Source organism: Chiloscyllium punctatum, chromosome 41 (genome assembly GCF_047496795.1).
Source record: "Chiloscyllium punctatum isolate Juve2018m chromosome 41, sChiPun1.3, whole genome shotgun sequence".
NCBI classification, from domain to species: Eukaryota; Metazoa; Chordata; class Chondrichthyes; order Orectolobiformes; family Hemiscylliidae; genus Chiloscyllium; species Chiloscyllium punctatum.
The window spans coordinates 3,919,000-3,932,110 of NC_092779.1; the positions used below are offsets into that span (position 1 = coordinate 3,919,000).

General features: G+C 41.9%; 1 protein-coding gene across 10 annotated transcripts in view; it reads right to left on the minus strand.

The window, feature by feature from the left end:
• The window catches only part of LOC140464825 (cadherin-18), a 742,457-nt gene that overhangs the window by 300,627 nt on the left and 428,719 nt on the right, over positions 1-13,111 (minus strand). Inside the window, exons 1-2 of one of the 10 annotated variants that reach the window (XM_072560300.1) lie at positions 11,079-11,318; positions 10,514-10,579 (exon numbers count right to left, since the gene is read on the minus strand). The exons of 5 other annotated variants lie outside the window; for them this stretch is intronic. The gene's annotated coding sequence lies outside the window, so the exon portion shown is untranslated. Of the gene's footprint in view, positions 1-1,013; positions 1,032-10,513; positions 10,580-11,078; positions 11,319-11,883; positions 11,976-13,111 lie in introns of those variants that run through there. 4 more of the 10 variants (XM_072560301.1, XM_072560299.1, XM_072560297.1 and 1 more) reach the window with 4 other exon arrangements.

Consider the following 13,111-nt stretch of genomic DNA (forward strand, 5'->3'; position numbering starts at 1 on the left):
GATAGCATTCATACAATGCATCCATATTTCTGCATGCACCCTATATTCAATTCCCTCACTATTGATGCATCTGTTACCAGAGTACAGATAAATACAATTAAATTGCTTGTAATCACATGTCCTTTGCACTTCAGAGTGTTGGTCCTTTCATGTCTCTGTTAGCCCTAAGGCCTGGTAATCTTAGAAAAAGAAAACAGTCTTTTTACAAGGTCTGATGTGCTCCACGGATTTGCTTTATTTCACACACCATCTATTTCACAACCACTTTGCAGAAGTTCCATGCCATGATAACACTGCACACCCAAACAGCTTTTCCCTGCAGAAGAGCAAAACGCACCTCTACAGAGTTCACTATTTCCCACTCAGAGGTCAAACAGACACAAATTACAGAAGTTAACAGCAGCTAGCAACTCTCCCAAGAAAACAAATCAGCAACAAGTGCAGAAAAGAAATGCTACGTTTATCTCCCTCCTATTTCAAGCAAAAAGCTTCCTTTACCACAGGGACCATTTCTCTCTTTGCAAAAACATGCCTTCTCTTTTGCACAAATTCTATGTTGTTTGATCTAATACTGTTCTTGAATAGCTCCGTTATACAGCAGAATGTGGAGAAGAATTGGCCATTTTATCTTTTCTGCAAACTCATTAGCTTCTGCTCATCACCAATCAAAACATTTCTTTTCTGTTGCTGAAAGCTCACTCTGATCAATTAGGTTTAATCTATAAACCTGTTGCAGTTTCAAAACATACATTTACATGCACAACCAAGGAAATGGCTAGATTTAATTACATCTTTGATAATTAATCATTTTAAGACGTGAATTTTCTAAGATTAGTGGTTAGTTGATTGATTATAGGAAGGATCAATAATTGCTGTGTTAAGAATTTCAATGTCTATGTTTTGGAGTCAATTTTGCAGTTAAATTGGCAGTAAACTTTCTTCATTTTTTTAACCAAGTTTATAATTTTCAACATACATAGAGTAACTTTAAAGTAATAAATCCCTTTACATACCATCACCTTGGGAATAGTCTGTATGAGCAACCTTACACCCTGCACCTACAGAATTGAAATACCACATAGAGTCACAGGGTCATAGAGATGTACAGCATAGAAACAGACCCTTCGGTCCAACCCGTCCATGCTGACCAGATATCCCAACCCAATCTAGTCCCACCTGCCAGCACCCGGCCCATATCCCTCGAAACCCTTCCTATTCATATACCCATCCAAAAGCCTTTTAAATGTTGTAATTGTACCAGCTTCCACCACTTCCTCTGTAAGCTCATTCCATACATGTACCACCCTCTGCATGAAAAAATTGCCCCTTAGGTCTCTTTTACATCTTTCCCCTCTCACCCTAAACCAATGCCCTCTAATTCTGGATTTCCACACCCGAGGGAAAAGACTTTGTCTATTTACCCTATCCATGCCCCTCATGATTTTATAAACCTCTGTAATGTCACTCCTCAGCCTCTGACACTCCAGGGAAAACAGCCCTAGCCTACTTAACTTTTACTTATAGCTCAAATCCTCAAATCGTTCAACCCTGGTAACATCCTTGTAAATCTTTTGTGAACCCTTTCAGGTTTCACAACATCTTTAGGATAGGAATGAAACCAGAATTGCATGCAATATTCCAACAGTGGCCTCACCAATGTCCTGTACAGCCACAACAAGACCTCCCAACATTTATGAACATACACACAAATTCTTCTAGCACAGCGGTAGTGTCCCTACCTCTGAGTTATGAGGCCTGTGTTCAAGGTCCACCTGATCCAAAGGTGTGTCATAGTATCTCTGAACAGATTGATTGGAAAATATCAATCCTGTTGACCTCCAACTGTAGTGAAAGTCAAATACTTCCCAGATTAACCAAGGTCGATTTTCATCTGTAATGATTGGTTCCTCAATTAGCAAAGTTATCTCAAACTCATGTGAATTTTGTGCTAAATTTTGACTTTTGACCGAAAGAGATTCTGAAGCATAGAACATAGAACATTATAGTGCAGTACAGGCCCTTCGGCTCTCGATGTTGCGCTGACCTATGAAACCAATCTGAAGCCCATCAAACCTACCCTATTCCATTTTCATCCATATGCCTATTCAGTGACCATTTAAATGCTATTAAAGTTGGCAAGACTAATACTGTTGTAGTCAGGCCATTCCACACCCTCTGTGTAAAGAAACTACTCCTGACATCTATTCTATATCAATCACCCCTCAATTGAAAGCTATGAGCCCTCATGCTAGCCATTGCCATCCAAGGAAAAAGGCTCTCACTGTCCACCCTATCTAGTTCTGTGATGCTATGTCTCAATTAAGTCACCTCTCAACCTTCTCTCAAATGCAAACAGCCTCAAGTTCCTCATATGACCTTCCCTCCATACCAGACAACATCCTAGTAAATCTCCTCTGGACCCTTTTCAAAGCTTCCACATCCTTCCTATAATGCGGTGACCAGAAATGTATGCAATACTCCAAGTGCAGCCACACTAGAGTTTGTAGTGCAGTATGAACTTGTGGCTCCGAAACTCAATCCTTCTATTAATAAAAGCTAACACACAGTATGCATTCTTAACAACTCTATCAACCTGGTTGGCAACTTTCAGGGATTTATGTACATGGACACCGAGATCTTTCTGCTCATCAACATTACCAAGAATCTTGCCATCAACCAGTATCATTAAGCCTCCAGGAAAATCCATCCCAGAAGCAGTTCAGTAGTCCCAACCAGCCAATTGTCAGTGGTCACTGCCATGGTATAGGGGCCCTAATAAGAAACTGTTCACATGTTGTCCAGGTGTACATCTTCAAGCTCTCCCATTCTGAGTTCCAGTATGAATCATCTTATTCAGGTCCCACAGATAGTAAGGAATTGCATTGTGAAACTGAGAAAAGACAACCATTGTAAAACACCAAATGAAAGAACGATGGCAACATCCTTATAGACACAGTGTTAAAAACTCCACTATTATCACAGAATTTCACAGAATGAACACGCTACAGAGATGATCAATAAAATATTTCAGGTTTAAGATTGCCCCCCCAAAGTTAAAATAATTCTAAGGTGTCAAATATTTGTTCAGTTTACAGTCCAATGGTCCACCCCACCCCAAAACATATGCATCAATAGTACTTGGTAAAATAAATTCATGAAAGGGCGACATCAGAGTCAATGCAAAGGAGGTTCACCAGGATCTTGCCCGGACTGGAATGAATCAGTGACAAAAAGAGACTGGGCAGGTTGGGGTTGTCTTTCTTCAAGCAGAAGAGAGGGTATATGTTTGAGGTGTCCAACATTCTGAGGGGCACAGGCCAGATAGCTCGGGAGAAACTTTTCCCCTTAGTACAGTCGTCATTAACAAGGTAAGGCATAAGCAATTTAGAGGAGATAGCAGGAAAGCAATTTTTACCCAAAGGATGGTCGATGTCTGGAACTCACTGTCTGAAAGGGTGGCAGAGGCAGGAACTATTGAAACATTGAGGAAATATTTAGACGAGCACTTGAAATGCCAGAGCATATAAAGCTAAAGGCCAAGTGCTGGCAAATGGGGCTGAAATAGATGGATGTTTGATAACCAGCAAGGATATGAAGGGGCCAAAGTGCCACTTCCTTTGCTGTAAAACCTCTATGACTCTAATTACATACCTACTCCCAATTTATGCATGTTTATTGTTCAACTACAATATAACTAAGAAGTATCATCACTTGTGTTTCATAGAACATAAAACACTACAGCGCAGTACAGGCCTTTTAGCTCTCGATGTTGTGCCGACCTGTGAAACCAATTTGAAGCCCATTGAACCTACTCTGTTCTATTCTCGTCCATATCCCCATCCAATGACCATCTAAACACCCTTAAAGTTGGCGAGTCCACTACTGTTGCAGGCAGGGTGTTTCACACTCCTATGACTCTCTGAGTAAAGAAACTACCTCTAACATCTGTCCTATATATATCACCCTCAGTTTAAAGCTATGTCCCTCATGCTAGCCATCACCATCTGAGGATAAAGGCTTTCATTGTCCACTCTATCTAATCCGCTGATTATCGTATATGTCTCTATTAAGTCACCTCTCAATCTTCTTCTCTCTAATAAAAACAGCCTCAAGTCCCTCAGCCTTCCCTTATAAGACCTTTCCTCCATACCAGGCAACATCCTAGTAAAACTCCTCTGCACGCTTTCCAAAGCTTCTAACATCCTTCTCATAATGCGGTGACCAGAACTGTACACAATACTCCAAATGTGGCCACACTAGAGTTTTGTGCAGCTGCAGCATGATCTTGTGACTCCAAAACTCAATCCCTCTACCAATAAAAGCTGACAAACCTTATGCCTTCTTAACAACCCTATCAACCTGGGTGGCAATTTTCAAGGATCTATGTACCTGGATATCAAGATCTCTCTGTTCATCTACATGACCAAGAATCATACCATTATCTCAGTATTCTGCATTCCTGCTACTCCTTCCAAAGTGAATAATCTCACACTTTTCCACATTAACCTCCATTTGCCACCTCTTAGCCCAGCTCTGCAGCTTATCTATGTCTCTCTATAATCTACTATATACTTTGCCACTACCCACAACTCCACCGATCTTAGTGTCTTCTGAAAGTTTACTAACCTATCCTTCTATGCCCTCATCCAGGTCATTTATAATCATGACAAGCAACAGTGGACACAAAACAGATCCGATCAGTACCCCACTCAAAACTGAACTCCAGAATGAATATTTCCCAATTTCTAATCCAAACCACTAAATCCCCCTCAATCCCATGTCTCCATATTTTGTGCAATAGCCTATCCTGGTTATCAAACTCCTTACTGAAATCCATATACACCATATCAACTGCTTTACCATCCACCTGTTTGGTCACCTTCTCAAAGAACTCAATAAGGTTTGTGAGGCACGATCTACCCTTCATAAAACCGTGTTGACCATCCCGAATCAACTTATTCCTCTCTCGATGATTAGAAATTCTATCTCTTATCATCCTTTCCAACAGTTTACCCGCAACCAAAATAAGGCTCACAGGTCTATAATTTCTAGGGTTGTCTCTACTCCCTTTCTTGAACAAGGGAACAACATTTGCTATCCTCCAGTCTTCTGGCACTACTTCTGTGGACACTGATGACATGAAGATCAAAGCCAAAGGCTCTGCAAACTCCTAACTGGTTTCCCAGAGAATCCTAGGATAAAAGCTATCTGGCCCAGGAGACTTATCTATTTTTACACTTTCAGAATTGCTAACACCTTCTCTTTATGCACTTCAATCACATCTAGCCGAGTAGCCTGTCTCTCAGTATTCTTCTCGACCACATTGTCTTTTTTCTGATGCGAACCCTTATAAAACATATTCATTTATCGCTTCCCCTATCTCCTCTGACTCCACGCACAACTTTCCACTACTGTGCTTGATTGGCCCTAATCTTACTCCAGTCATTCTTCTTAGCTCTCTCTTTAGGTCTGACCTCACTGACTTGTAACTCTCAAGCGCCCTAACTGAGCCCTCACGTCTCATCCTAACATAAGCCTTCTTCATCCTCTTGACAAGAGACTCAACTTCCTTTGTAAACCAAGAGTCCCACACTCAACAACTATCTCCCTGCCTGATAGGTACATACTTATCAAAGACAAACATTACCTGTTCCTTGAATAAGCTCCACATTTCTATTGTGCCCATCCCCGGCAGTTTCCTTCCCCACCCGATGCATCCTAATTCTTGCCTAATCACATTGTAATTGCCTTTCCCCCAGCTATAACTCTTGCCCTAAGGTATATACCTGTCCCTTTCCATCACTAAAGTAAACATAACCAAATTGTGGTCACTATCACCAAAGTGCTCACCGACCTCCAAATCTGGCCAGGTTCATTACCCAGTACAAAATCCAACATGGCATCACCCCTTGTTGGCCTGTCTATATACCGCATCAGGAAACCCTACTGTACACATTGGACAAAAACTGACCCATCTAAAGTACTTGAACTATACTATTCCCAGATAACGTTTGGAAAGTTAAAGTCCCCCATAACAGCTACCCTGTCACTCTCACTCCTATCAAGGATCATCTTTGCTATCCTTTCCTCTACATCCCTGGAACTATTCACAGGACTTTAGAAAACTCCCAACAGGGTGACCTCTCCTTTCCTGTTTCTAATCTCAGCCCATACTACCTCAGTAGAAAAGTCCTCAAACGTCCTTTCTGCAACCATTATACTTTCCTTGATTAACAATGCCAAACCTCCCCCTCTTTTACCATTTTCTCTGCTCTTACTGAAACATCTAAATCCCAGAATCTGCAACAACCATTCCTATCCCTGTTCTACCCATGTCTCTGAAATAGCCACAACATTGAAATCTCAGTTACCAACCCATGCTGCAAGTTCTCCTACCTTATTCCGGATGCTCCTGGCATTGAAGTACACACACTTCAAACCGACTTCTTGCTTGCCCTCTTGTGACCCTGAAACCTTATTTCTGACCTCCCTCCTCCCAACCTCCTGTACATTCGAACTACAAATTTTGTTCCCATCCCCCGCTGGATTAGTTTAACCCTCCCCAATAGCCTTAGCAAATTTCCTCCCCCAGGATATTGGTACCCCTCTGGTTCAGATGAAGACCATCCTGCTTGTCGAGGTCCCACCTACCCCAGAAAGAGCCCCAAGTATCCAATTATCCAAAACCCTCCCTCCTGCACCATCCCTGTAGCCACATGTTCAACTCCTCTCTGTCACCCTATTCCTCGCTTCGCTAGTACAGGCACAGGCAACAATCCAGAGATAACAATCTCTATTTGTCTAGCACTAAGCTTCCACCATAGCTCCCTGAACTTCTGCCTTAAATCCCCATCTCTCTTCCTAGCTATGTCGTTGGTGCCTATATGGACCATATCTTGGAGCTGCTCCCCCTCCCCCTCAAGGATCCTGAAAACACAATCAGAGACATCACAAACCCTGGCAGCTGGGAGGCAACACACCAAGTGTGAGTCTCTCTTGTTCCCACGGAACCTCCGATCTGTCCTCCATAACTATCAATTCCTCAATGACTAATGCTCTGCTCCTCTTCCTCCTTCCCTTCTCAGCAACAGGGACAGACTCTGTGCCAGATACTTGTGCCTCATTGCTATCTCTGGTAAGTTGTTCCCCCCAACAGTATCCATGACAGTACACTTGGTGTGAGAGGCGCTTGCAAATGTTGTTTCTGCAAAAATCACAAGACGGAATCATGAGGGTATATACCAAGAAATAACTAACTGAAAATGGAGGTGGTCGACTGGTAGAAACAGATGTATTGACATGACAGTTGCAATTGTCACGCACACAGGGAATTAGTATGAACAAGATAACCAAATAAGACCCAGTGTTGAGTCAGCAAAAGCAATAAGACCCAGCTATCAAGAGGGGGGTGGGGTGGTTGCATGCTAACAACAGGCCACAGACAGATGTGGTAAACCGATTAGATTAGCAGCTACACAGAACAATACAACTGTCACATATGACGCAAAAGGGGAGGTACAGAGGGGCTCATGGAAAACTTTATAAATGTGCAATAAAATTATTCAGAAGTGTGCCTACTTTTTGGTCACCTGGGCTTGCAAGAACGTATGAATAAAAACTGCTTCAGAATTAGACTTGGACTGAAATTATTGAACAGTGAGCTTGATTTCTCACACTTGTTGTTGAGGGGAATGGATCCCTGCGCTGTCTGCTGGTTTCCCTGCCTTTCCAATGAAGTTTCATATGAAGCTACTTCTCATATCTTTTAAAAGTTTTCCATTTTTTGTTTCTCCTGTATCATCACTAGCCCTCCAAAAAAATCAACATTTTTTTTGCTAACTGCAGTGATCTTAGTGACGATACACTTCTATTCGTGCATTCCTGTTTGACTGTCACCCAGACTCTTTTCATCCTTTCCTCTCTGGCTTTATGATGGCATCTTTCTTGTTATGCTTCATGAATGCACCTTCAATCTTATCCTTGTTGTTCACTGTTTCATCAATTTTTCACACTTTTAGTGAGAGTGCCATCCTGGAATGATTATGACCAGCTTGCAATAACTGAAACCCTTGGCACCTGCAGGTGGTGAACTTACACCGAGGAGGAGTACAGAACCTTGGTGTAATTGTAACTTCCCCAGACCCCATCTTCTCATTTTCACCAGAATTAACTCCAGGACAAGGAGGCCAGTGGTCAATCTTGCTGCTTTACCACCGACTGAGGCTATAAGTAACTAATTAAGGAGCTCTTACCACCACTGGGTTAACCCAACGACAAGCAAGTCACTGACTTATCCAACTGGTCAAGCTTTGTGAGCTGACAGTTACCTCCTGGACAAAAGGGTGGAGTTCTCTCATCAAAGGCCATCAGTACCCAACTGAGGGACTGCTCAGGGGGAGGCACCTGTTGGATAACACTCTCTGCCCTTCCTTCCAAACGTTTGGCTCACCCTTTCACTGTAACCCCAAACCTATGGAACCCAAACAGTCATGCCCCAATCAACCTATTACTTTCTAAACAGCTCTCCAGATTTTGACCAGATACTAGAAGCCTCAACTAGATTCATGTCTGTGATTCTGTAGCCAGGGCTAGACATCCACTGGAGTGAGAGAGACAATGTTATGTGAAGCTAAAGAACAATACCACAGAAAGCAAATTCATCATTTACTGAGTGATAGGTAGACTGGCTAATTATGGGAAATCCTGGTCATATTAACTCAAAATGTTTGCGAGTTCTGTTATGGCATACAAGTGAATATAGCATCCAGAAAGGAGCAGATGTCTCTCTTCAAGTGTGGCAGACAATGCTACACAGACTGGGGGTTGGCCAGTGAGTTTGTGATGCAGAGTGACACAAATAGAGTGTGTTCAATTCTTGAATTGGCTGAGGTTATCATGAAGGTCCTGCTTTTGAAATCTTGTCCCTTGCCTGAGATGGACACCCTCAAGTTAAACTCACCATCAATTGTCTCTCAAATGAGCAAACAAGACTATGATGACTTCACCTTTTACAATCTGACAGCAATCAACTATAGAAGAGTTATTTGTTTTGCATCTTCATACAAGCACACACTATCCCCTTTTTGCAGAATAGAGGCAGAACACTGGTAGGATTGACAGGCTGATTAGCAACCTGTTGAAATGCCTCATGAATGCTGCTCTGAGGCTGGATAAGATCATGCAGTAGAGACACTTGGGAAAACCGATTCACTGTCTCACCAATCTGCTCAATCCACTCGTGTGTAATCAGCAACTTGACTCTCCGTTTCAGGTTTCAGCTCTTCATGAGGACATTTGCACAAGGAACTGGGGAGTTGACATCTGCCATTGTATAACTCCAACATTGCTCCCAATTCCCCTGGTACCAGCTCAGGGAGCATCCTTCACGGCATAGTGCTGCCAAGTCTGGCAGTCGGTTCCAATTCACAAGAAGGCACACGTTGGTTTTATAATTAGTTAGTTAAACATTACAAATTAATTGCCTTGTGCAGATCATTTCAGCCAAACAAGGTACTGACAATTATAATACGGAAACTATAATTAAATATATCTTGCTGTACAGACTAGGAGTACCTCATTTAATGGGTTTTGTGTTTTTTTGCTCAAGTGTATGGCACAACTTCTCAGCTTTGTCATCAATTTTGTCTCTCCCCTTTCCATTTGCTCATTGAAACACAATAAAGCATTGCTTTTTCACTGAAGTATTTGTTCCTGGAGTGTGGTCATCACTGAAGGGGTCAGCATTTATTACCCATCTCTAGTTGTCCTGAAGGAGGCAATGGTGAGCTGCCTCCTTAAACACTGCAATTCTTTTGGTGCAGGGGTCAGCATCGTTCTGTTAGAGAGGGCGTTCCAGTGACACCAAAGGGACGGCAATGCAGTTCCAAGTTAGAGTAGTGTCAATGAATCTTTTCTGAATCACAGGCAGGTGGATCTGCAACAATTTCTGAAATGTCCTGTTTCCTTGACTCTTTGTCTGTTGCTAAGTATTTGTTAACACTCACATGAAGGACATCATGGTTAGAAATATACAATTGTGTCCTCGAAACTTTTTATACACCAAATGCTTCAATACAATAAATGCATCGTAATGCTTCACAAAGTGGTATTGATGGACAGGACAATGTTGAACAAAGTGCATGCCAATTTTCAGTACTGAAGCAGAGATTCCCATTCACCAGAAGAGCAGAGCTTGCTGTTGCCATTCCTATGTCATGGTCACTGTGATTGTCAGTCACTGACCAACATCAGTAATGATACTTTGGAATTACTTCCTCTAATTAACTTGACCTATTCTAAATAGTTGCACAAATTGCAATTCTTTATCATTCAGCAAAGTGTTGCCATCAGGTACCACTGTGTCATACAGAGCAAGCCCCATCAATATGCTTGGTGTATGACACTAGCTTGGTGGTACAATTACTACCTTGTGCATCTCTTACTTTTATACCTCAATGCAATCTTGTATGGCAGCAAATGCAAACAAAATAGGAAACAGATGGGATAACAGTACATCAGGGCTTGATGCATGTTGTGAACATGATGGACCAAAGGGTCTTTTTCCATGCTGTAAAAATGACTTTAAACAGAATAAAACAGTGAAAAGACATTTGAAACTTTTGTGTTGTCCAATAACAGTCCCAAATCCTAATTTATTCTGAAAATTAACTGGTGTTGTTTCTAAATATAGAATATTAATTCTCCAAACTGAACTCTTGCATTTTTATTTACAAAGCTGATTTGCGGATTGGCATTGGAATAATCTCACCTTAACTATTCAGCTTTTTCCTTAGTGAAAGCTGCTGTCTCATACAAGCTTAAAGTGCCTCCATTTGAAGTGGAAATATTAGTGCTCAATACACCAGGGAAAAATCACACTCAAACGGCTGATCCACTGAATAATGAATTAATGTTTAAAACACAGTAAAACCAGAATGCAAGTAATCAATTATAAAAATTCATCTGGAGGCTTGTCTGGACTTTATACCTCAAACCTGCCATTTTCTCCTCAAAAATAAATTACAATACAATGTTACATTTAATGGTATTCAGAACCTACCCAATGTAATCAGCCTTACCTTGGGTAATTTTCCCTAATATTTAGTAAAGTACTCAAGCTTCTTACTTCACCAGCATCTGCGCTGATCTGGTCCTTTGAGAGGTACGAGACAGTGTGATTTGAAATTTCTAATCTCAGATGAACAGTTTGTGCACGTCTATAGCACTCTGTCTCCGATTGGCCACGGCTCTGATTCCTTTCCTTCTCATCTCTCATACCTTCGCTCTCCCCCTTCCTTCTCATTTCTTCCGAAATACTTCAGGGCAAAGTAAAAAAAAACGATCACAGGAAGCAAAGAGCGTGTCTGCCCAAGAAATGCTAATTAATAAAAACAAAATAAAAGAGAGGCTGCAGCCTAATTTGCCGCCCTGGTGAAAAATGGTAGCATTTGCTCTGTATTGTAAACTCATCAATTCTGGGCAGAAGGATTTTGCCAGTCAGGTGGTCTGAGAGCACACAGACGGAGAGATAGAAGCACTCTGCAAAAGGGCTGCTAATAAATTTTACACATTGTGCAAAACCGTTGCATCCACTAAACACTTAACTTGAACTCATTCATCAGAAAGCCACACAACTGTATGCTTCAGCTCAAAGCACATTCTTTAGTGTCCTGATTGGGATCAGCTTAAGGCAAATAGAAATCATTGTTAAATTGCACCTGAACCAGTCAGGGGCAAGAACAAATTGGAAAATATGCAAACAAAAAAAATCAGCAGCATCTCCGTTTGAACCCACCTAAACCAGAGAGCTGGATATAATTTACACTGTCATCAGATAAAACAATTCCGATCAACTTCACACAAAATTCATAGTGAAATCATCACCTTGTTCCACTTTCTGTTTCCTTCAGTTTGAATGAACAGTACTGGAAGATGAAATAACAGCTGTGATTTTACCTGGAACCATGGATACCCGAGCAAAGGTATAATTAACGGAGCATCTGTGCAGTCCCTCCTACATGCTTCAGTACATGTGTAATCACTGAGGGTTGTGCAATGAAGCAGCTCGGACAATTGATGTGGGGCACATTACTTTGAAATCCAAGGCCAGCTCAGCAGAACACCACACGGTATCTATGTTTTTTGGTGAATGTTAGAAGTTGGGTCTTTTCCTCCCATTTCCTGCTCCAACAAATGCTCCAGACAGATGTATGTGGCTGACTTGTACAGTTCAGTGACACACTGTATCAGGAGAATTACAGAGTGAGTGATCAGCCTGAGGCTGGTTAACTTATTTATACATTCACAGAATGTGGGCTGGCATTTATTGCCCTTAATAAGATGGTGGTGAGCAGCCTTTTTAAAGCATGATGCTAGGTTTGTCCAATACACCGCATCAGTGTATGACACTATGAACTTTTGCTATAAATTCTGTCCTATGAACCTACTCCACTAGCTACCTCACAAAGGAGCAGTGCTCCAAAAGCTTGTACTTCCAAACAAGCGTTATCGTTTTTAACTTTTTAAATGCTGCAGGCCATATGCTGTAGGTAGACCCACAATGCTGTTGGGGAAGAAGTTCCAGATTTTGACCTAATGACAGTGAAGAAACAGCAATATATTTCCAAGGGGGTAGTGTTCCCATGTATCTGCTGCCCTTGTCCTTCCAGTGGAAATGATTGAGAGTTTGGAAGGTGCTGACCAAGGATCATTGATGAGTTTCTGTCGTGCTTTTTGCAGGTGGTACACACTGCTGCTACTGAACATCAGTGGTGGCGGGAGTGGATGCTTTTGGATGTAGTGCCAATCAAGTGGCTGCTTTGTCCTGGATGGTGTAAAGCTTCTTGAGTGTTATTGTTTGGGCTGCACCCATCCAGGCAAGTGGGGAGTGTTCCATCACACTCTTTGACTCGTGCTTTGTAGATGGTGGACAGGCTTTGGGGAGTCAGGAGGTGTGCGACCTACTCTTGTATATATGGCTAGTTCAGTTTAGAGTCTGGGTATTGGTACCTGATGTCTGGACAGCTAAATTTGTGGAGATAGCAGGGTATGTGGAGGCCAGTAAAGATTCCTGTTCCTGATCATTGTCCTGTGACCATCACTGGGAAGTTTT